Source organism: Camellia sinensis, chromosome 14 (genome assembly GCF_055761805.1).
Source record: "Camellia sinensis isolate YWXY chromosome 14, ASM5576180v1, whole genome shotgun sequence".
Lineage (NCBI taxonomy): Eukaryota > Viridiplantae > Streptophyta > Magnoliopsida > Ericales > Theaceae > Camellia > Camellia sinensis.
This window is the reverse complement of record NC_138974.1, coordinates 103,361,137-103,375,912: the sequence shown is the minus strand read 5'-3', so window position 1 is coordinate 103,375,912 and position 14,776 is coordinate 103,361,137. Positions and strand designations below refer to the sequence as shown.

At 47.3% G+C, this 14,776-nt stretch overlaps 48 non-coding genes across 48 annotated transcripts; all 48 read right to left on the bottom strand.

Moving 5' to 3' along the window:
* Positions 1–88: 88 nt before the first annotated feature.
* Positions 89–207, bottom strand: LOC145811405 (5S ribosomal RNA). The gene has a single exon (XR_014354947.1). It is a non-coding gene; the product is annotated as a 5S ribosomal RNA (ribosomal RNA).
* A 188-nt stretch (positions 208–395) lies between these two features.
* LOC145811143 (5S ribosomal RNA) lies at positions 396–514 on the bottom strand. Its single transcript, XR_014354693.1, has one exon. It is a non-coding gene; the product is annotated as a 5S ribosomal RNA (ribosomal RNA).
* Positions 515–702: 188 nt separating this feature from the next.
* LOC145810820 (5S ribosomal RNA) lies at positions 703–821 on the bottom strand. Its single transcript, XR_014354375.1, has one exon. It is a non-coding gene; the product is annotated as a 5S ribosomal RNA (ribosomal RNA).
* Positions 822–1,006: 185 nt separating this feature from the next.
* On the bottom strand, positions 1,007–1,125 carry LOC145810907 (5S ribosomal RNA). The gene has a single exon (XR_014354459.1). It is a non-coding gene; the product is annotated as a 5S ribosomal RNA (ribosomal RNA).
* Positions 1,126–1,313: 188 nt separating this feature from the next.
* Positions 1,314–1,432, bottom strand: LOC145810487 (5S ribosomal RNA). Its single transcript, XR_014354054.1, has one exon. It is a non-coding gene; the product is annotated as a 5S ribosomal RNA (ribosomal RNA).
* Positions 1,433–1,619: 187 nt separating this feature from the next.
* Positions 1,620–1,738, bottom strand: LOC145811265 (5S ribosomal RNA). The gene has a single exon (XR_014354809.1). It is a non-coding gene; the product is annotated as a 5S ribosomal RNA (ribosomal RNA).
* Positions 1,739–1,926: 188 nt separating this feature from the next.
* LOC145811799 (5S ribosomal RNA) lies at positions 1,927–2,044 on the bottom strand. The gene has a single exon (XR_014355332.1). It is a non-coding gene; the product is annotated as a 5S ribosomal RNA (ribosomal RNA).
* Positions 2,045–2,236: 192 nt separating this feature from the next.
* Positions 2,237–2,355, bottom strand: LOC145810770 (5S ribosomal RNA). The gene has a single exon (XR_014354326.1). It is a non-coding gene; the product is annotated as a 5S ribosomal RNA (ribosomal RNA).
* Positions 2,356–2,543: 188 nt separating this feature from the next.
* On the bottom strand, positions 2,544–2,661 carry LOC145811479 (5S ribosomal RNA). Its single transcript, XR_014355019.1, has one exon. It is a non-coding gene; the product is annotated as a 5S ribosomal RNA (ribosomal RNA).
* Positions 2,662–2,850: 189 nt separating this feature from the next.
* LOC145811406 (5S ribosomal RNA) lies at positions 2,851–2,969 on the bottom strand. The gene has a single exon (XR_014354948.1). It is a non-coding gene; the product is annotated as a 5S ribosomal RNA (ribosomal RNA).
* A 188-nt stretch (positions 2,970–3,157) lies between these two features.
* Positions 3,158–3,276, bottom strand: LOC145812021 (5S ribosomal RNA). Its single transcript, XR_014355548.1, has one exon. It is a non-coding gene; the product is annotated as a 5S ribosomal RNA (ribosomal RNA).
* A 188-nt stretch (positions 3,277–3,464) lies between these two features.
* LOC145810859 (5S ribosomal RNA) lies at positions 3,465–3,583 on the bottom strand. The gene has a single exon (XR_014354414.1). It is a non-coding gene; the product is annotated as a 5S ribosomal RNA (ribosomal RNA).
* A 187-nt stretch (positions 3,584–3,770) lies between these two features.
* Positions 3,771–3,889, bottom strand: LOC145810686 (5S ribosomal RNA). Its single transcript, XR_014354244.1, has one exon. It is a non-coding gene; the product is annotated as a 5S ribosomal RNA (ribosomal RNA).
* Positions 3,890–4,077: 188 nt separating this feature from the next.
* On the bottom strand, positions 4,078–4,196 carry LOC145810471 (5S ribosomal RNA). The gene has a single exon (XR_014354038.1). It is a non-coding gene; the product is annotated as a 5S ribosomal RNA (ribosomal RNA).
* A 188-nt stretch (positions 4,197–4,384) lies between these two features.
* On the bottom strand, positions 4,385–4,503 carry LOC145812006 (5S ribosomal RNA). The gene has a single exon (XR_014355534.1). It is a non-coding gene; the product is annotated as a 5S ribosomal RNA (ribosomal RNA).
* A 189-nt stretch (positions 4,504–4,692) lies between these two features.
* Positions 4,693–4,811, bottom strand: LOC145811009 (5S ribosomal RNA). The gene has a single exon (XR_014354559.1). It is a non-coding gene; the product is annotated as a 5S ribosomal RNA (ribosomal RNA).
* A 188-nt stretch (positions 4,812–4,999) lies between these two features.
* On the bottom strand, positions 5,000–5,118 carry LOC145810618 (5S ribosomal RNA). The gene has a single exon (XR_014354179.1). It is a non-coding gene; the product is annotated as a 5S ribosomal RNA (ribosomal RNA).
* A 188-nt stretch (positions 5,119–5,306) lies between these two features.
* On the bottom strand, positions 5,307–5,425 carry LOC145811894 (5S ribosomal RNA). Its single transcript, XR_014355425.1, has one exon. It is a non-coding gene; the product is annotated as a 5S ribosomal RNA (ribosomal RNA).
* Positions 5,426–5,614: 189 nt separating this feature from the next.
* Positions 5,615–5,733, bottom strand: LOC145809801 (5S ribosomal RNA). The gene has a single exon (XR_014353367.1). It is a non-coding gene; the product is annotated as a 5S ribosomal RNA (ribosomal RNA).
* Positions 5,734–5,920: 187 nt separating this feature from the next.
* LOC145809877 (5S ribosomal RNA) lies at positions 5,921–6,039 on the bottom strand. The gene has a single exon (XR_014353445.1). It is a non-coding gene; the product is annotated as a 5S ribosomal RNA (ribosomal RNA).
* Positions 6,040–6,224: 185 nt separating this feature from the next.
* LOC145809746 (5S ribosomal RNA) lies at positions 6,225–6,343 on the bottom strand. The gene has a single exon (XR_014353308.1). It is a non-coding gene; the product is annotated as a 5S ribosomal RNA (ribosomal RNA).
* A 189-nt stretch (positions 6,344–6,532) lies between these two features.
* Positions 6,533–6,651, bottom strand: LOC145810261 (5S ribosomal RNA). The gene has a single exon (XR_014353837.1). It is a non-coding gene; the product is annotated as a 5S ribosomal RNA (ribosomal RNA).
* Positions 6,652–6,837: 186 nt separating this feature from the next.
* Positions 6,838–6,956, bottom strand: LOC145812174 (5S ribosomal RNA). The gene has a single exon (XR_014355700.1). It is a non-coding gene; the product is annotated as a 5S ribosomal RNA (ribosomal RNA).
* A 187-nt stretch (positions 6,957–7,143) lies between these two features.
* On the bottom strand, positions 7,144–7,262 carry LOC145810874 (5S ribosomal RNA). Its single transcript, XR_014354428.1, has one exon. It is a non-coding gene; the product is annotated as a 5S ribosomal RNA (ribosomal RNA).
* Positions 7,263–7,450: 188 nt separating this feature from the next.
* Positions 7,451–7,569, bottom strand: LOC145809441 (5S ribosomal RNA). Its single transcript, XR_014352990.1, has one exon. It is a non-coding gene; the product is annotated as a 5S ribosomal RNA (ribosomal RNA).
* Positions 7,570–7,758: 189 nt separating this feature from the next.
* On the bottom strand, positions 7,759–7,877 carry LOC145811580 (5S ribosomal RNA). Its single transcript, XR_014355119.1, has one exon. It is a non-coding gene; the product is annotated as a 5S ribosomal RNA (ribosomal RNA).
* A 187-nt stretch (positions 7,878–8,064) lies between these two features.
* On the bottom strand, positions 8,065–8,183 carry LOC145810363 (5S ribosomal RNA). The gene has a single exon (XR_014353934.1). It is a non-coding gene; the product is annotated as a 5S ribosomal RNA (ribosomal RNA).
* Positions 8,184–8,372: 189 nt separating this feature from the next.
* LOC145811826 (5S ribosomal RNA) lies at positions 8,373–8,491 on the bottom strand. The gene has a single exon (XR_014355357.1). It is a non-coding gene; the product is annotated as a 5S ribosomal RNA (ribosomal RNA).
* Positions 8,492–8,678: 187 nt separating this feature from the next.
* On the bottom strand, positions 8,679–8,797 carry LOC145811883 (5S ribosomal RNA). Its single transcript, XR_014355415.1, has one exon. It is a non-coding gene; the product is annotated as a 5S ribosomal RNA (ribosomal RNA).
* A 189-nt stretch (positions 8,798–8,986) lies between these two features.
* LOC145810738 (5S ribosomal RNA) lies at positions 8,987–9,105 on the bottom strand. Its single transcript, XR_014354294.1, has one exon. It is a non-coding gene; the product is annotated as a 5S ribosomal RNA (ribosomal RNA).
* Positions 9,106–9,292: 187 nt separating this feature from the next.
* Positions 9,293–9,411, bottom strand: LOC145810593 (5S ribosomal RNA). Its single transcript, XR_014354155.1, has one exon. It is a non-coding gene; the product is annotated as a 5S ribosomal RNA (ribosomal RNA).
* Positions 9,412–9,599: 188 nt separating this feature from the next.
* On the bottom strand, positions 9,600–9,718 carry LOC145812036 (5S ribosomal RNA). Its single transcript, XR_014355563.1, has one exon. It is a non-coding gene; the product is annotated as a 5S ribosomal RNA (ribosomal RNA).
* Positions 9,719–9,905: 187 nt separating this feature from the next.
* LOC145811830 (5S ribosomal RNA) lies at positions 9,906–10,023 on the bottom strand. Its single transcript, XR_014355361.1, has one exon. It is a non-coding gene; the product is annotated as a 5S ribosomal RNA (ribosomal RNA).
* A 189-nt stretch (positions 10,024–10,212) lies between these two features.
* On the bottom strand, positions 10,213–10,331 carry LOC145811244 (5S ribosomal RNA). Its single transcript, XR_014354789.1, has one exon. It is a non-coding gene; the product is annotated as a 5S ribosomal RNA (ribosomal RNA).
* Positions 10,332–10,519: 188 nt separating this feature from the next.
* On the bottom strand, positions 10,520–10,638 carry LOC145810122 (5S ribosomal RNA). Its single transcript, XR_014353688.1, has one exon. It is a non-coding gene; the product is annotated as a 5S ribosomal RNA (ribosomal RNA).
* A 186-nt stretch (positions 10,639–10,824) lies between these two features.
* LOC145808934 (5S ribosomal RNA) lies at positions 10,825–10,943 on the bottom strand. Its single transcript, XR_014352423.1, has one exon. It is a non-coding gene; the product is annotated as a 5S ribosomal RNA (ribosomal RNA).
* Positions 10,944–11,130: 187 nt separating this feature from the next.
* On the bottom strand, positions 11,131–11,249 carry LOC145812211 (5S ribosomal RNA). The gene has a single exon (XR_014355736.1). It is a non-coding gene; the product is annotated as a 5S ribosomal RNA (ribosomal RNA).
* A 190-nt stretch (positions 11,250–11,439) lies between these two features.
* LOC145810747 (5S ribosomal RNA) lies at positions 11,440–11,558 on the bottom strand. The gene has a single exon (XR_014354303.1). It is a non-coding gene; the product is annotated as a 5S ribosomal RNA (ribosomal RNA).
* A 188-nt stretch (positions 11,559–11,746) lies between these two features.
* Positions 11,747–11,865, bottom strand: LOC145811975 (5S ribosomal RNA). Its single transcript, XR_014355503.1, has one exon. It is a non-coding gene; the product is annotated as a 5S ribosomal RNA (ribosomal RNA).
* A 189-nt stretch (positions 11,866–12,054) lies between these two features.
* On the bottom strand, positions 12,055–12,173 carry LOC145810980 (5S ribosomal RNA). Its single transcript, XR_014354531.1, has one exon. It is a non-coding gene; the product is annotated as a 5S ribosomal RNA (ribosomal RNA).
* A 188-nt stretch (positions 12,174–12,361) lies between these two features.
* On the bottom strand, positions 12,362–12,480 carry LOC145810812 (5S ribosomal RNA). The gene has a single exon (XR_014354367.1). It is a non-coding gene; the product is annotated as a 5S ribosomal RNA (ribosomal RNA).
* A 187-nt stretch (positions 12,481–12,667) lies between these two features.
* LOC145811848 (5S ribosomal RNA) lies at positions 12,668–12,786 on the bottom strand. The gene has a single exon (XR_014355379.1). It is a non-coding gene; the product is annotated as a 5S ribosomal RNA (ribosomal RNA).
* A 190-nt stretch (positions 12,787–12,976) lies between these two features.
* On the bottom strand, positions 12,977–13,095 carry LOC145811060 (5S ribosomal RNA). Its single transcript, XR_014354612.1, has one exon. It is a non-coding gene; the product is annotated as a 5S ribosomal RNA (ribosomal RNA).
* Positions 13,096–13,284: 189 nt separating this feature from the next.
* On the bottom strand, positions 13,285–13,403 carry LOC145812001 (5S ribosomal RNA). The gene has a single exon (XR_014355527.1). It is a non-coding gene; the product is annotated as a 5S ribosomal RNA (ribosomal RNA).
* Positions 13,404–13,591: 188 nt separating this feature from the next.
* On the bottom strand, positions 13,592–13,710 carry LOC145812187 (5S ribosomal RNA). The gene has a single exon (XR_014355713.1). It is a non-coding gene; the product is annotated as a 5S ribosomal RNA (ribosomal RNA).
* Positions 13,711–13,899: 189 nt separating this feature from the next.
* On the bottom strand, positions 13,900–14,018 carry LOC145810147 (5S ribosomal RNA). Its single transcript, XR_014353713.1, has one exon. It is a non-coding gene; the product is annotated as a 5S ribosomal RNA (ribosomal RNA).
* A 187-nt stretch (positions 14,019–14,205) lies between these two features.
* Positions 14,206–14,324, bottom strand: LOC145809560 (5S ribosomal RNA). Its single transcript, XR_014353121.1, has one exon. It is a non-coding gene; the product is annotated as a 5S ribosomal RNA (ribosomal RNA).
* Positions 14,325–14,513: 189 nt separating this feature from the next.
* On the bottom strand, positions 14,514–14,632 carry LOC145810256 (5S ribosomal RNA). The gene has a single exon (XR_014353832.1). It is a non-coding gene; the product is annotated as a 5S ribosomal RNA (ribosomal RNA).
* Positions 14,633–14,776: the final 144 nt, after the last annotated feature.

Here is a 14,776-nt window from a genome sequence, read left to right as displayed (position 1 = left end):
TTTGTCGAAAAGGAGGCGAAGGTTATTGAATGGGCAAAAAATCGGACAGGCTGTCCGGGGAAAAAAAAAAGGGGAAGGGGTGGAAAAAGGGGTGCAACACGAGGACTTCCCTGGGAGTCACCCATCCTAGTACTACTCTCGCCCAAACACGCTTAACTGCGGAGTTCTGATGGGATCCGCTGCATTAGTGCTGGTATGATCGCACCCGAAGATTAACCGCGCCTTTATTGTTTTAAGCAGTAGACGGGGAAAAAAATGAAATTGAATGGAACAGTATAATCTGGAAATGGTTTAAAAAGAAGAAGTTTGTCGAAAATGAGGCGAAGGCGATTGAATGGGCGAAAAATCGGACAGGCTGTCCGGTGAAAAAAAAAAGGGGAGGGGGGATGGAAAAAGGGGTGCAACAAGAGGACTTCCCAGGGGGTCACCCATCCTAGTACTACTCTCGCCCAAGCACGCTTAACTGCGGAGTTTTGATGGGATCCGGTGCATTAGTGCTGGTATGATCGCACCCGAAGATTAACCGCGACTTTATTGTTTTAAGCAATAGACGGGGAAAAAAATGAAATTGAATGGAACAGGATAATCTGGAAATGGTTTTAAAGGGAGAAATTTGTCGAAAAGGAGGCGAGGGCGATTGAATGGGCTAAAAATCGGACAGGCTGTCCGGGTAAAAAAAAAAAGGGAAGGGGGATGGAAAAAGGGGTGCAACAAGAGGACTTCCCAGGGGGTCACCCATCCTAGTACTACTTTCACCCAAGCACGCTTAACTGCGGAGTTCTGATGGGATCCGGTGCATTAGTGCTGGTATGATCGCACCCGAAGATTAACCGCGACTTTATTGTTTTAAGCAGTAGACGGGGAAAAATGAAATTGAATGGAACAGGATAATCTGGAAATGGTTTAAAAGGGAGAAGTTTGTCGAAAAGGAGGCGAAGGCGATTGAATGGGCTAAAAATCGGACAGGCTGTCCGGGGAAAAAAAAAAGGAGAGGGGGGTGGAAAAAGGGGTGCAACACGAGGACTTCCCAGGGTGTCACCCATCCTAGTACTACTCTCGCCCAAGCACGCTTAACTGCAGAGTTCTGATGGGATCCGGTGCATTAGTGCTGGTATGATCGCACCCGAAGATTAACCGCGACTTTATTGTTTTAAGCAGTAGACGGGGAAAAAAATGCAATTGAATGGAAGAGTATAATCTGGAAATGGTTTAAAAGGGAGAAGTTTGTCGAAAAGGAGGCGAAGGCGATTGAATTGGCTAAAAATCGGACAGGCTGTCCGGGGAAAAAAAAAAAGGGGAGGGGGGTGGAAAAAGGGGTGCAGCACGAGGACTTCCCAGGGGGTCACCCATCCTAGTACTACTCCCGCCCAAGCACGCTTAACTGCGGAGTTCTGAGGGGATCCGGTGCATTAGTGCTGGTATGATCGCACCCGAGGATTAACCGCGACTTTATTGTTTTAAGCAGTAGACGGGGAAAAAATTAAATTGAATGGAACAGGATAATCTGGAAATGGTTTAAAAGGGAGAAGTTTGTCGAAAAGGAGGCGAAGGCGATTGAATGGGCTAAAAATCGAGCAGGCTGTCCGGGGAAAAAAAAAAAGGGATGGGGGGTGGAAAATGGGGTGCAACACGAGGACTTCCGAGGGGGTCACCCATCCTAGTACTACCCTCGCCCAAGCACGCTAAACTGCGGAGTTCTGATAGGATCCGGTGCATTAGTGCTGGTATGATTGCACCCGAAGATTGACCGCGACTTTATTGTTTTAAGTAGTAGACGGGGAAAAAAATGAAATTGAATGGAACAGGATAATCTGGAAATTGTTTAAAAGGGAGAAGTTTGTCGAAAAGGAGGCGAAGGCGATTGAATAGGCTAAAAATCGGACAGGCTGTCCGGGGAAAAAAAAAAGGGGATGGGGGGTGGAAAATGAGGTGCAACACGAGACTTCCCACGGGGTCACCCATCCTAGTACTACTCTCGCCCAAGCACGCTTAACTGCGGAGTTCTGATGGGAGCCGGTGCATTAGTGCTGGTGTGATTGCATCCAAAGATTAACCACGACTTTATTGTTTTAAGCAGTAGACGGGGATAAAAATGAAATTGAATGCAACAGGATAATCTGGGAATGGTTTAAAAGGGAGAAGTTTGTCGAAAAGGAGGCGAAGGCGATTGAATGGGCTAAAAATCAGACAGGCTGTCCGGGGAAAAAAAACAAAAGGGGTAGGGGGGGTGGAAAAAAGGGTGCAACACGAGGACTTCCCAGGGGGTCACCCATCCTAGTACTACTCTCGCCCAAGCACGCTTAACTGCGGAGTTCTGAAGGGATCCGATGCATTAGTACTGGTATGATCGCACCCGAAGATTAACCGCGAATTTATTGTTTTAAGCAGTAGACGGGGAAAAAAATGAAATTGAATGGAACAGGATAATCTGGAAATGGTTTAAAAGGGAGAAGTTTGCTGAAAATGAGGCGAAGGCGATTGAATGGGCTGAAAATCGGACAGGCTGTCCGGGGAAAAAAAAAAAAGGTAGGGGGGTGGAAAAAGGGGTGCAACACGAGGACTTCCCAGGGGGTCACCCATCCTAGTACTACTCTCGCCCAACACGCTTAACTGCGGAATTCTGATGGGATCCGGTGCATTAGTGCTGGTATGATCGCACCCGAGGATTAACCGCGACTTTATTGTTTTAAGCAGTAGACGGGGAAAAAAATGAAATTGCATGGAACAGGATAATCTGGAAATGGTTTAAAAGGGAGAAGTTTGTCGAAAAGGAGGCGAAGGCGATTGAATGGGCTAAAAATTGGACAGGCTGTCCGGGGAAAAAAAAAAAGGGGAGGGGGGGTGGAAAAAGGGGTGCAACACGAGGACTTCCCAGGGGTTCACCCATCCTAGTACTACTCTCGCCCAAGCGCGCTTAACTGCGGAGTTCTGATGGGATCCGGTGCATTAGTGCTGGTATGATTGCACCTGAAGATTAATCGCGACTTTATTTTTTTAAGCAGTAGACGGGGAAAAAAATGAAATTGAATGGAACAGTATAATCTGGAAATGGTTTAAAAGGGAGAAGTTTGTCGAAAAGGAGGCGAAGGCGATTGAATGGGCTAAAAATCGGACAGGCTGTCCGGGGAAAAAAAAAAGGGGAGGGGGGATGGAAAAAGGGGTGCACCAAGAGGACTTCCCAGGGGGTCACCCATCCTAGTACTACTCTCGCCCAAGCACGCTTAACTGCGGAGTTCTGATGGGATCCGGTGCATTAGTGTTGTTATGATCGCACCCGAAGATTAACCGCGACTTTATTGTTTTAAGCATTAGACGGGGAAAAAAATGAAATTGAATGGAAGAGTATAATCTGGAAATGGTTTAAAAGGGAGAAATTTGTCGAAAAGGAGGCGAGGGCGATTGAATGGGCTAAAAATCGGACAGGCTGTCCGGGGAAAAAAAAAAAGGGAAGGGGGATGGAAAAAGGGGTGCAACAAGAGGACTTCCCAGGGGGTCACCCATCCTAGTACTACTTTCACCCAAGCACGCTTAACTACGGAGTTCTGATGGGATCCGGTGCATTAGTGCTGGTATGATCGCACCCGAATATTAACCGCGACTTTATTGTTTTAAGCAGTAGACGGGGAAAAAATGAAATTGAATGGAACAGGATAATCTGGAAATGGTTTAAAAGGGAGAAGTTTGTCGAAAAGGAGGCGAATGCGATTGAATGGGCTAAAAATCGGACAGGCTGTCCGGGGAAAAAAAAAAAGGGGATGGGGGTGGAAAAAGGGGTGCAACACGAGGACTTCCCAGGGGGTCACCCATCCTAGTACTCCTCTCGCCCAAGCGCGCTTAACTGCGGAGTTCTGATGGGATCCGGTGCATTAGTACTGGTATGATCGCACCCGAAGATTAACAGCGACTTTATTGTTTTAAGCAGTAGACGGGGAAAAAAATGAAATTGAATGGAACAGGATAATCTGGAAATGGTTTAAAAGGGAGAAGTTTGCTGAAAATGAGGCAAAGGCGATTGAATGGGCTGAAAATCGGACAGGCTGTCCGGGGAAAAAAAAAAAAGGTAGGGGGGTGGAAAAAGGGGTGCAACACGAGGACTTCCCAGGGGGTCACCCATCCTAGTACTACTCTCGCCCAAGCGCGCTTAACTGCGGAGTTCTGATGGGATCCGGTGCATTAGTGCTGGTATGATTGCACCTGAAGATTAATCGCGAATTTATTATTTTAAGCAGTAGACGGGGAAAAAAATGAAATTGAATGGAACAGTATAACCTGGAAATGGTTTAAAAGGGAGAAGTTTGTCGAAAAGGAGGCGAAGGCGATTGAATGGGCAAAAAATCGGACAGGCTGTCCGGGGAAAAAAAAAAGAGGAGCGGGGGTGGAAAAAGGGGTGCAACAAGAGGACTTCCCAGGGGGTCACGCATCCTAGTACTACTCTCGCCCAAGCACGCTTAACAGCGGAGTTCTGATGGGATCCGATGCATTAGTGCTGGTATGATCGCACCCGAAGATTAACCGCGACTTTATTGTTTTAAGCAGTAGACGAGGAAAAAAATGAAATTGAATGCAACAGGATAATCTGGAAATGGTTTAAAAGGGAGAAGTTTGTCGAAAAGGAGGCGAAGGCGATTGAATGGGCTAAAAATCGGACAGGCTGTCCGGGGAAAAAAAAAAAGGGGAGGGGTGGTGGAAAAAGGGGTGCAACACGAGGACTTCCTTGGGGGTCACCCATCCTAGTACTACTCTCGCCCAAGCACGCTTAACTGCGGAGGTCTGATGGGATCCGGTGCATTAGTGCTGATATGATCGCACCCGAAGATTAACCGCGACTTTATTGTTTTAAGCAGTAGACAGGGAAAAAAATGAAATTGAATGGAACAGGATAATCTGGAAATGGTTTAAAAGGGAGAAGTTTGTCGAAAAGGAGGTGAAGGCGATTGAATGGCCTAAAAATCGGACAGGCTGTCCGGGGAAAAAAAAAAGGGGAGGGGGGGTGGAAAAAGGGGTGCAACACGAGGACTTCCCAGGGGGTCACCCATCCTAGTACTACTCTCGCCCAAGCACTCTTAACTGCGGAGTTCTGATGGGATCCAGTGCATTAGGGCGGGTATGATCGCACCCGAAGATTAACCGCGACTTTATTGTTTTAAGCAGTAGACGGGGAAAAAAATGAAATTGAATGCAACAGGATAATCTGGAAATGGTTTAAAAGGGAGAAGTTTGTCGAAAAGGAGGCGAAGGCGATTGAATGGGCTAAAAATCGGACAGGCTGTCCGGGGAAAAAAAAAAGGGGAGGGGGGGTGGAAAAAGGGGTGCAACACGAGGACTTCCCTGGCAGTCACCCATCCTAGTACTACTCTCGCCCAAGCACGCTTAACTGCGAAGTTCTGACGGGATCCTGTGCATTAGTGCTGGGATGATCGCACCCGAAGATTAACCGCGACTTTATTGTTTTAAGCTGTAGACGGGGAAAAAAATGAAATTAAATGGAACAGTATAATCTGGAAATGGTTTAAAAGGGAGAAGTTTGTCGAAAAGGAGGCGAAGGCGATTGAATGGGATAAAAATCGGACAGGCTGTTCGGGGAAAAAAAAAAAGGGGAGGGGGGGTGGAAAAAGGGGTGCAACACGAGGAATTCCCAGGGGGTCACCCATCCTAGTACTACTCTCGCCCAAGCACGCTTAACTGCGGAGTTCTGATGGGATCCGGTGCATTAGTGCAGGTATGATCGCAACCGAAGATTAACCGCGACTTTATTGTTTTAACCAGTAGACGGGGAAAAAAATGAAATTGAATGGAACAATATAATCTGGAAATCGTTTAAAAGGGAGAAGTTTGTCGAAAAGGAGGCGAAGGCGATTGAATGGGCTAAAAATCGGACAGGTTGTCCGGGGAAAAAAAAAAGGGGAGGGGGGTGAAAAAAGGGGTGCAACACGAGGACTTCCCAAGGGGTCACCCATCCTAGTACTACTCTCGCCCAAGCACGCTTAACTACGGAGTTCTGATGGGATCCGATGCATTAGTGCTGGTATGATCGCACCCGAAGATTAACCGCGACTTTATTGTTTTAAGCAGTAGACGGGGAAAAAATGAAATTGAATGGAACAGGATAATCTGGAAATGGTTTAAAAGGGAGAAGTTTGTCGAAAAGGAGGCGAAGGCGATTGAATGGGCTAAAAATCGGACAGGCTGTCCAGGGAAAAAAAAAAGGAAGGGGGGTGGAAAAAGGGGTGCAACACGAGGACTTCCCAGGGGGTCACCCATCCTAGTACTACTCTCGCCCGAACACGCTTAACTGCGGAGTTCTGATGGGATCCGGTGCATTAGTGCTGGTATGATCGCACCCGAAGATTAACCGCGACTTTATTGTTTTAAGCAGTAGACGGGGAAAAAAAATGAAATTGAATGGAACAGGATAATCTGGAAATTGTTTAAAAGGGAGAAGTTTGTCGAAAAGGAGGCGAAGGCGATTGAATGGGCTAAAAATCGGACAGGCTGTCCGGGGAAAAAAAAAAAGGGGAGGGGGGTGGAAAAAGGGGTGCAACACGAGGACTTCCCAGGGGGTCACCCATCCTAGTACTACTCTCTCCCAAGCACGCTTAACTGCGGAGTTCTGATGGGATCCGGTGCATCAGTGCTGGTATGATCGCACCCGAAGATTGACCGGGACTTTATGGTTTTAAGCAGTAGACGGGGAAAAAAATGAAATTGAATGGAACAGTATAATCTGGAAATGGTTTAAAAAAGAGAAGTTTGTCGAAAAGGAGGCGAAGGCGATTGAAAGGGCTAAAAATCGGACAGGCTGTCCGGGGAAAAAAAAAAGGAGAGGGGGGTGGAAAAGGAGTGCAACACGAGGACTTCGAAGGGGGTCACCCATCCTAGTACTACTCTCTCTCAAGCACGCTTAACTGCGGAGTTCTGATGGAATCCGGTGCATTAGTGCTGGCATGATCGCACCCGAAGATTAACCGCGACTTTATTGTATTAAGCAGTAGACGGGAAAAAAATGAAATTGAATGGAACAGGATAATCTGGAAATGGTTTAAAAGGGAGAAGTTTGTCGAAATGGAGGCAAAGGCGATTGAATGGGCTAAAAATCGAACAGGCTGTCCGGGGAAAAAAAAAATGGGGAGGGGGGTGGAAAAAGGGGTGCAACCCGAGGACTTCCCAGGGGGTCACCCATCCTAGTACTACTCTCGCCCAAGCACGCTTAACTGCGGAGTTCTGATGGGATCCGATGCATTAGTGCTGGTATGATCGCATCCGAAGAATAACTGCGACTTTATTGTTTTAAGCAGTAGACGGGGAAAAAAATGAAATTGAATGGAACAGGATAATCTGGAAATTGTTTAAAAGGGAGAAGTTTGTCGAAAAGGAAGCGAAGGCGATTGAATGGGCTAAAAATCGGACAGGCTGTCCGGGGAAAAATAAAAAGGGGAGGGGGGTGGAAAAAGGGGTGCAACACGAGGACTTCCCAGGCGGTCACCCATCCTAGTACTACCCTCGCCCAAGCACGCTTAACTGCGGAGTTCTTATGGGATCCGGTGCATTAGCGCTGGTATGATCGCACCCGAAGATTAACCGCAACTTTATTGTTTTAAGCAGTAGACGGGGAAAAAAATGAAATTGAATGGAACAAGATAATCTGGAAATGGTTTAAAAGGGAGAAGTTCGTCCAAAAGGAGGCGAAGGCGATTGAATGGGTTAAAAATCGGACAGGCTGTCCGGGGGAAAAAAAAAAGGGGAGGGGGGTTGGAAAAAGGGGTGCAACACGAGGACTTCCCAGGGTCTCACCCATCCTAGTACTACTCTCGCCCAAGCACGCTTAACTGCGGAGTTCTGATGGGATCCGGTACATTAGTGCTGGTATGATCGCACCCGAAGATTAACCGCGACTTTATTGTTTTAAGCAGTAGACGGGGAAAAAAATGAAATTGAATGGAACAGGATAATCTGGAAATTGTTTAAAAGGGAGAAGTTTGTCGAAAAGGAGGCGAAGGCGATTGAATGGGCTAAAAATCGGACAGGCTGTCCGGGGAAAAAAAAAAGGGGAGGGGGGTGGAAAAAGGGGTGCAACACGAGGACTTCCCAGGGGGTCACCCATCCTAGTACTACTCTCTCCCAAGCACGCTTAACTGCGGAGTTCTGATGGGATCCGGTGCATTAGTGCTGGTATGATTGCACCCGAAGATTGACCGTGACTTTATTGTTTTAAGCAGTAGACGGGGAAAAAAATGAAATTGAATGGAACAGTATAATCTGGAAATGGTTTAAAAGGGAGAAGTTTGTCGAAAAGGAGGCGAAGGCGATTGAATGGGCTAAAAATCGGACAGGCTGTCCGGGGAAAAAAGAAAAGGAGAGGGGGGGTGGAAAAAGGGGTGGAACACGAGGACTTCCCAGGCGGTCACCGATCCTAGTACTACTCTCGCCCAAGCACGCTTAACTGCGGAGTTCTTATGGGATCCGGTGCATTAGCGCTGGTATGATCGCACCCGAAGATTAACCGCGACTTTATTGTTTTAAGCAGAAGACGGGGAAAAAATGAAAATGAATACAACAGGATAATCTGGAAATGGTTTAAAAGGGAGAAGTTTGTCGAAAAGGAGGCGAAGGCGATTGAATGGGCTAAAAATCGGACAGGCTGTCCGGGGAAAAAAAAAAGGGGAGGGGGGTTGGAAAAAGGGGTGCAACACGAGGACTTCCCAGGGTGTCACCCATCCTAGTACTACTCTCGCCCAAGCACGCTTAACTGCGGAGTTCTGATGGAATCCGGTGCATTAGTGCTCGTATGATCGCATCCGAAGATTAACCGCGACTTTATTGTTTTAAGCAGTAGACGGGGAAAAAAATGAAATTGAATGGAACGGGATAATCTGGAAATGGTTTAAAAGGGAGAAGTTTGTTGAAAAGGAGGCGAAGGCGATTGAATGGGCTAAAAATCGGACAGGCTGTCCGGGGAAAAAAAAAAAGGGGAGGGGGGGTGGAAAAAGGGGTGCAACACGAGGACTTCCCCGGCGGTCACCCATTCTAGTACTACTCTCGCCCAAGCACGCTTAACTACGGAGTTCTGATGGGATCCGGTGCATTAGCACTGGTATGATCGCACCCGAAGATTAACCGCGACTTTATTGTTTTAAGCAGTAGACGGGGAAGAAAATGAAATTCAATACAAAAGGATAATCTGGAAATGGTTTAAAAGGGAGAAGTTTGTCGAAATGGAGGCGAAGGCGATTGAATGGGCTAAAAATCGGACAGGTTCTCCGGGGAAAAAAAAAAGGGGAGGGGGGTGGAAGAACGGGTGCAACACGAGGACTTCCCAGGGGGTCACCCATCCTAGTACTACTCTCGCCCAAGCACGCTTAACTGCGGAGTTCTGATGGGATCCGGTGCATTAGTGCTGGTATGATCGGACCCGAAGATTAACCGCGACTTTATTGTTTTAAGCAGTAGACGGGAAAAAAAATGAAATTGAATGGAACAGGATAATCTGGAAATGGTTTAAAAGGGAGAAGTTTGTCCAAAAGGAGGCGAAGGCGATTGACTGGGCTTAAAATCAGACAGGCTGTCCAGGGAAAAAAAAAAAGGGGAGGGGGGTGGAAAAGGGGGTGCAACACGAGGACTTCCCTGGGAGTCACCCATCCTAGTACTACTCTCGCCCAAGCACGCTTAACTGCGGAGTTCTGATAGGATCAGGTGCATTAGTGATGGTATGATCGCACCCGAAATTAACCGCGACTTTATTGTTTTAAGCAGTAGACGGTGAAAAAAATGAAATTGAATGGAACAGGATAATCTGGAAATGGTTTAAAAGGGAGAAGTTTGCTGAAAATGAGGCGAAGGCGATTGAATGGGCTGAAAATCGGACAGGCTGTCAGGGGAAAAAAAAAAAGGGGAGGGGGGGTGGAAAAGGGGTGCAACACGAGGACTTCCCAGGGGGTCAGCCATCCTAGTACTACTCTCGCCCAACACGCTTAACTGCGGAGTTCTGATGGGATCCGGTGCATTAGTGCTGGTACGATCGCACCCGAAGATTAACCGCGACTTTATTGTTTTAAGCAGTAGACGGGGAAAAAAATGAAATTGAATGGAACAGGATAATCTGGAAATGGTTTAAAAGGGAGAAGTTTGTCGAAAATGAGGCGAAGGCGATTGAATGGGCTAAAAATCGGACAGGCTGTCCGGGGAAAAAAAAAAAGGGGAGGAGGGGTGGATAAAGGGGTGCAACACGAGGACTTCCCAGGGGGTCACCCATCCTAGTACTACTATCTCCCAAGCACGCTTAACTGCGGAGTTCTGATGGGATCCGGTGCATTAGTGCTGGTATGATCGCACCCGAAGATTGACCGCGACTTTATTGTTTTAAGCAGTAGACGGGGAAAAAAATGAAATTGAATGGAACAGTATAATCTGGAAATGGTTTAAAAGGTTGAAGTTTGTCGAAAAGGAGGCGAAGGCGATTGAATGGGCTAAAAATCGGACAGGCTGTCCGGGGAAAAAAAAAAGGGGGAGGGGGGTGGAAAAAGGGGTGCAACCCGAGGACTTCGCAGGCGGTCACCCATCCTAGTACTACTCTCGCCCAAGCACGCTTAACTGCGGAGTTCTGATGGGATCCGGTGCATTAGTGCTGGTATGATCGCACCCGAAGATTAACCGCGACTTTATTGTTTTAAGCAGTAGACGGGGAAAAAATGAAATTGAATGCAACAGGATAATCTGGAAATGGTTTAAATGGGAGAAGTTTGTAGAAAAGGAGGCGAAGGCGATTGAATGGGCTAAAAATCGGACAGGCTGTCCGGGGAAAGAAAAAAGGGGAGGGGGGTGGAAGAAGGGGTGCAACACGAGGACTTCCCAGGGGGTCACCCATCCTAGTACTACTCTCGCCCAAGCACGCTTAACTACGGAGTTCTGATGGGATCCGGTGCATTAGTGCTGGTATGATCGCACCCGAAGATTAACCGCGACTGTATTGTTTTAAGCAGTAGACGGGGAAAAAAATGAAATTGAATGGAACAGGATAATCTGGAAATGGTTTAAAAGGGAGAAATTTGTCGAAAAGGAGGCGAAGGCGATTGAATGGGCTTAAAATCGGACAGGCTGTTCGGGGAAAAAAAAAAGGGGAGGGGGTTGGAAAAAGGGGTGCAACACGAGGACTTCCCTGGGAGTCACCCATCCTAGTACTACTCTCGCCCAAGCACGCTTAACTGCGGAGTTCTGATAGGATCAGGTGCATTAGTAATGGTATAATCGCACCCGAAGATTAACCGCGACTTTATTGTTTTAAGCAGTAAACGGGGAAAAAAATGAAATTGAATGGAACAGTATAATCTGGAAATGGTTTAAAAGGGAGAAGTTTGTCGAAAAGGAGGCGAAGGCGATTGAATGGGCTAAAAATCGGACAGGCTGTCCGTGGAAAAAAAAAAGGGGGAGGGGGGGTGGAAAAAAGGGGTGCAACACGAGGACTTCCCAGGCGGTCACCCATCCTAGTACTACTCTCGCCCAAGCATGCTTAACTGCGGAGTTCTGATGGGATCTGGTGCATTAGCGCTGGTATGATCGCACCCGAAGATTAACCGCGACTTTATTGTTTTAAGCAGTAGACGGGGAAAAAAATGAAATTGAATGCAACAGGATAATCTGGAAATGGTTAAAATGGGAGAAGTTTGTCGAAAAAGAGGCGAAAGTGATTGAATGGGCTAAAAATCGGACGGGCTGTCCGGGGAAAGAAAAAAGGGGAGGGGGGGTGGAAGAAGGGGTGCAACACGAGGACTTCCCAGGGGGTCACCCATCCTAGTACTACTCTCGCCCAAGCACGCTTAACTGCGGAGTTCTGATGGGATCCGGTGCATTAGTGCTGGTATGATCGCACCCGAAGATTAACCGCGACTTTATTGTTTTAAGCAGTGGACGGGGAAAAAAATGAAATTGAATGGAACAGGATAATCTGGAAATGGTTTAAAAGGGAGAAGTTTGTCGAAAAGGAGGCGAAGGCGATTGAATGGGCTAAAAATCAGACAGGCTGTCCAGGGAAAAAAAAAAAGGGGAGGGGGGTTGGAAAAAGGGGTGCAACAAGAGGACTTCCCAGGGGGTCACCCATCGTAGTACTACTCTCGCCCAAGCACGCTTAACTGCGGAGTTCTGATGGAATCCGGTGCATTAGTGCTGGTATGATCGCACCCAAAGATTAACCGCGACTTTATTGTTTTAAGCAGTAGACGGGGAAAAAAATGAAATTGAATGGAACAGGATAATCTGGAAATGGTTTAAAAGGGAGAAGTTTGTCGAAAAGGAGGCGAAGGCGATTGAATGGGCTAAAAATCGGACAGGCTGTCCGGGAAAAAAAAAAAGAGGAGGGGGGTTGGGAAAAGTGGTGCAACACGAGGACTTCCCAGGGGGTCACCCATCCTAGTACTACTCTCGCCCAAGCACGCTTAACTGCGGAGTTCTGATGGGATCCGGTGCATTACTGCAGGTATGATCGCACCCGAAGATTAACCGCGACTTTATTGTTTTAAGTAGTAGACCGGGAAAAAAATGAAATTGGATGGAACAGGATAATCTGGAAATGGTTTAAAAGGGAGAAGTTTGTCGAAAAGGAGGCGAAGGCGATTGAATGGGCTAAAAATCGGGCAGGCTTTCCGGGGAAAAAAAAAAAGGGGAGGGGGTGGAAAAAGGGGTGCAACACAAGGACTTCCCAGGGGGTCACCCATCCTAGTACTACTCTCTCCCAAGCACACTTAACTGAGGAGTTCTGATGGGATCCGGTGCATTAGTGCTGGTAAGATCGCACCCGAAGATTGACCAAGACTTTATTGTTTTAAGCAGTAGACGGGGAAAAAAATGAAATTGAATGGAACAGTATAATCTGGAAATGGTTTAAAAGGGAGAAGTTTGTCGAAAAGGAGGCGAAGGCGATTGAATGGGCTAAAAATCGGACAGGCTGTCCGGGGAAAAAAAAAAGGGGGAGGGGGGGTGGAAAAAATGGGTGCAACACGAGGACTTCCCAGGCGGTCACCCATCCTAGTACTACTCTCGCCCAAGCATGCTTAACTGCGGAGTTCTGGTGGGATCCGGTGCATTAGCGCTGGTATGATCGCACCCGAAGATTAACCGCGACTTTATTGTTTTAAGCAGTAGACGGGGACAAAAATGAAATTGAATGCAACAACATAATCTGGAAATGGTTTAAAAGGGAGAAGTTTGTCGAAAAGGAGGCGAAGGCGATTGAATGGGCTAAAAATCGGACAGGCTGTCCGGGGAAAAAAAAAAAGGGGAGGGGGGGTGGAAAAAGGGGTGCAACACGAGGACTTCACAGGGGGTCACCCATCCTAGTACTACTCTCGCCCAAGCAAGCTAAACTGCGGAGTTCTGCTGGGATCCGGTGCATTAGTGCTGGCATGATCGCACCCGAAGATTGACCGTGAGTTTATTGTTTTAAGCAGTAGACGGGGAAAAAAATGAAATTGAATGGAACAGTATAATGTAGAAATGGTTTAAAAGGGAGAAGTTTGTCGAAAAGGAGGCGAAGGCGATTGAATGGGCTAAAAATCGGACCGGCTGTCCGGGGAAAAAAAAAAGGGGAGTGGGGGCGGAAAAAGGGGTACAACACGAGGACTTCCCAGGCGGTCACCCATCCTAGTACTACTCTCGCCCAAGCATGCTTAACGGCGGAGTTCTGATGGGATTCGGTGCATTAGCGGTGGTATGATCGCACCCGAAGATTAACCGCGACTTTATTGTTTTAAGCAGTAGACGGGGAAAAAAATGAAATTGAATGGAACAGGATAATCTGGAAATGGTTTAAAAGGGAGAAGTTTGTCCAAAAGGAGGCGAAGGCGATTTAATGGGCTAAAAATCGGACAGGCTGTCCGGGGAAAAAAAAAAAGGGGAGGGGGGGTGAAACAAGGGGTGCAACACGAGGACTTCCCAGGGGGTTACCCATCCAAGTACTACTCTCGCCCAAGCACGCTTAACGGCGGAGTTCTGATGGGATCCGGTGCATTAGTGCTGGTATGATCGCACCCGAAGATTAACCGCGACTTTATTGTTTTAAGCAGTTGACGGGGAAAAAAATGAAATTGAATGGAACGGGATAATCTGGAAATGGTTTAAAAGGGAGAAGTTTGTCGAAAAGGAGGCGAAGGCGATTGAATGGGCTAAAAATCGAACAGGCTGTCCTGGGAAAAAAAAAAGGGAGGGGGGGTAGAAAAAGGGGTGCAACACGAGGACTTCCCAGGGGGTCACCCATCTTAGTACTACTCTCGCCCAAGCACGCTTAACTGCGGAGTTCTGATGGGATCCAGTGCATTAGTGCTGGTATGATCGCACCCGAAGATTAACCGCGACTTTATTGTTTTAAGCAGTAGACGGGGAAAAAAATGAAGTTGAATGGAACAGGATAATCTGGAAATGGTTTAAAAAGGAGAAGTTTGTCGAAAAGGAGGCGAAGGCGATTGAATGGGCTAAAAATCGGACAGGCTGTCCGGGGAAAAAAAAAAAGGGGAGGAGGGGTGGAAAAGGGGGTGCAACACGAGGACTTCCCAGGGGGTCACCCATCCTAGTACTACTCTCTCCCAAGCACGCTTAACTGCGGAGTTCTGATGGGATCCGGTGCATTAGTGCTGGTATGATCGCACCCGAAGATTAACCGCGACTTTATTGTTTTAAGCAGTAGACGGGGAAAAAAATGAAATTGAATGGAACAGGATAATCTGGAAATGGTTTAAAAGGGAGAAGTTTGTTGAAAAGGAGGCGAAGCCGATTGAATGGGCTAAAAATCGGA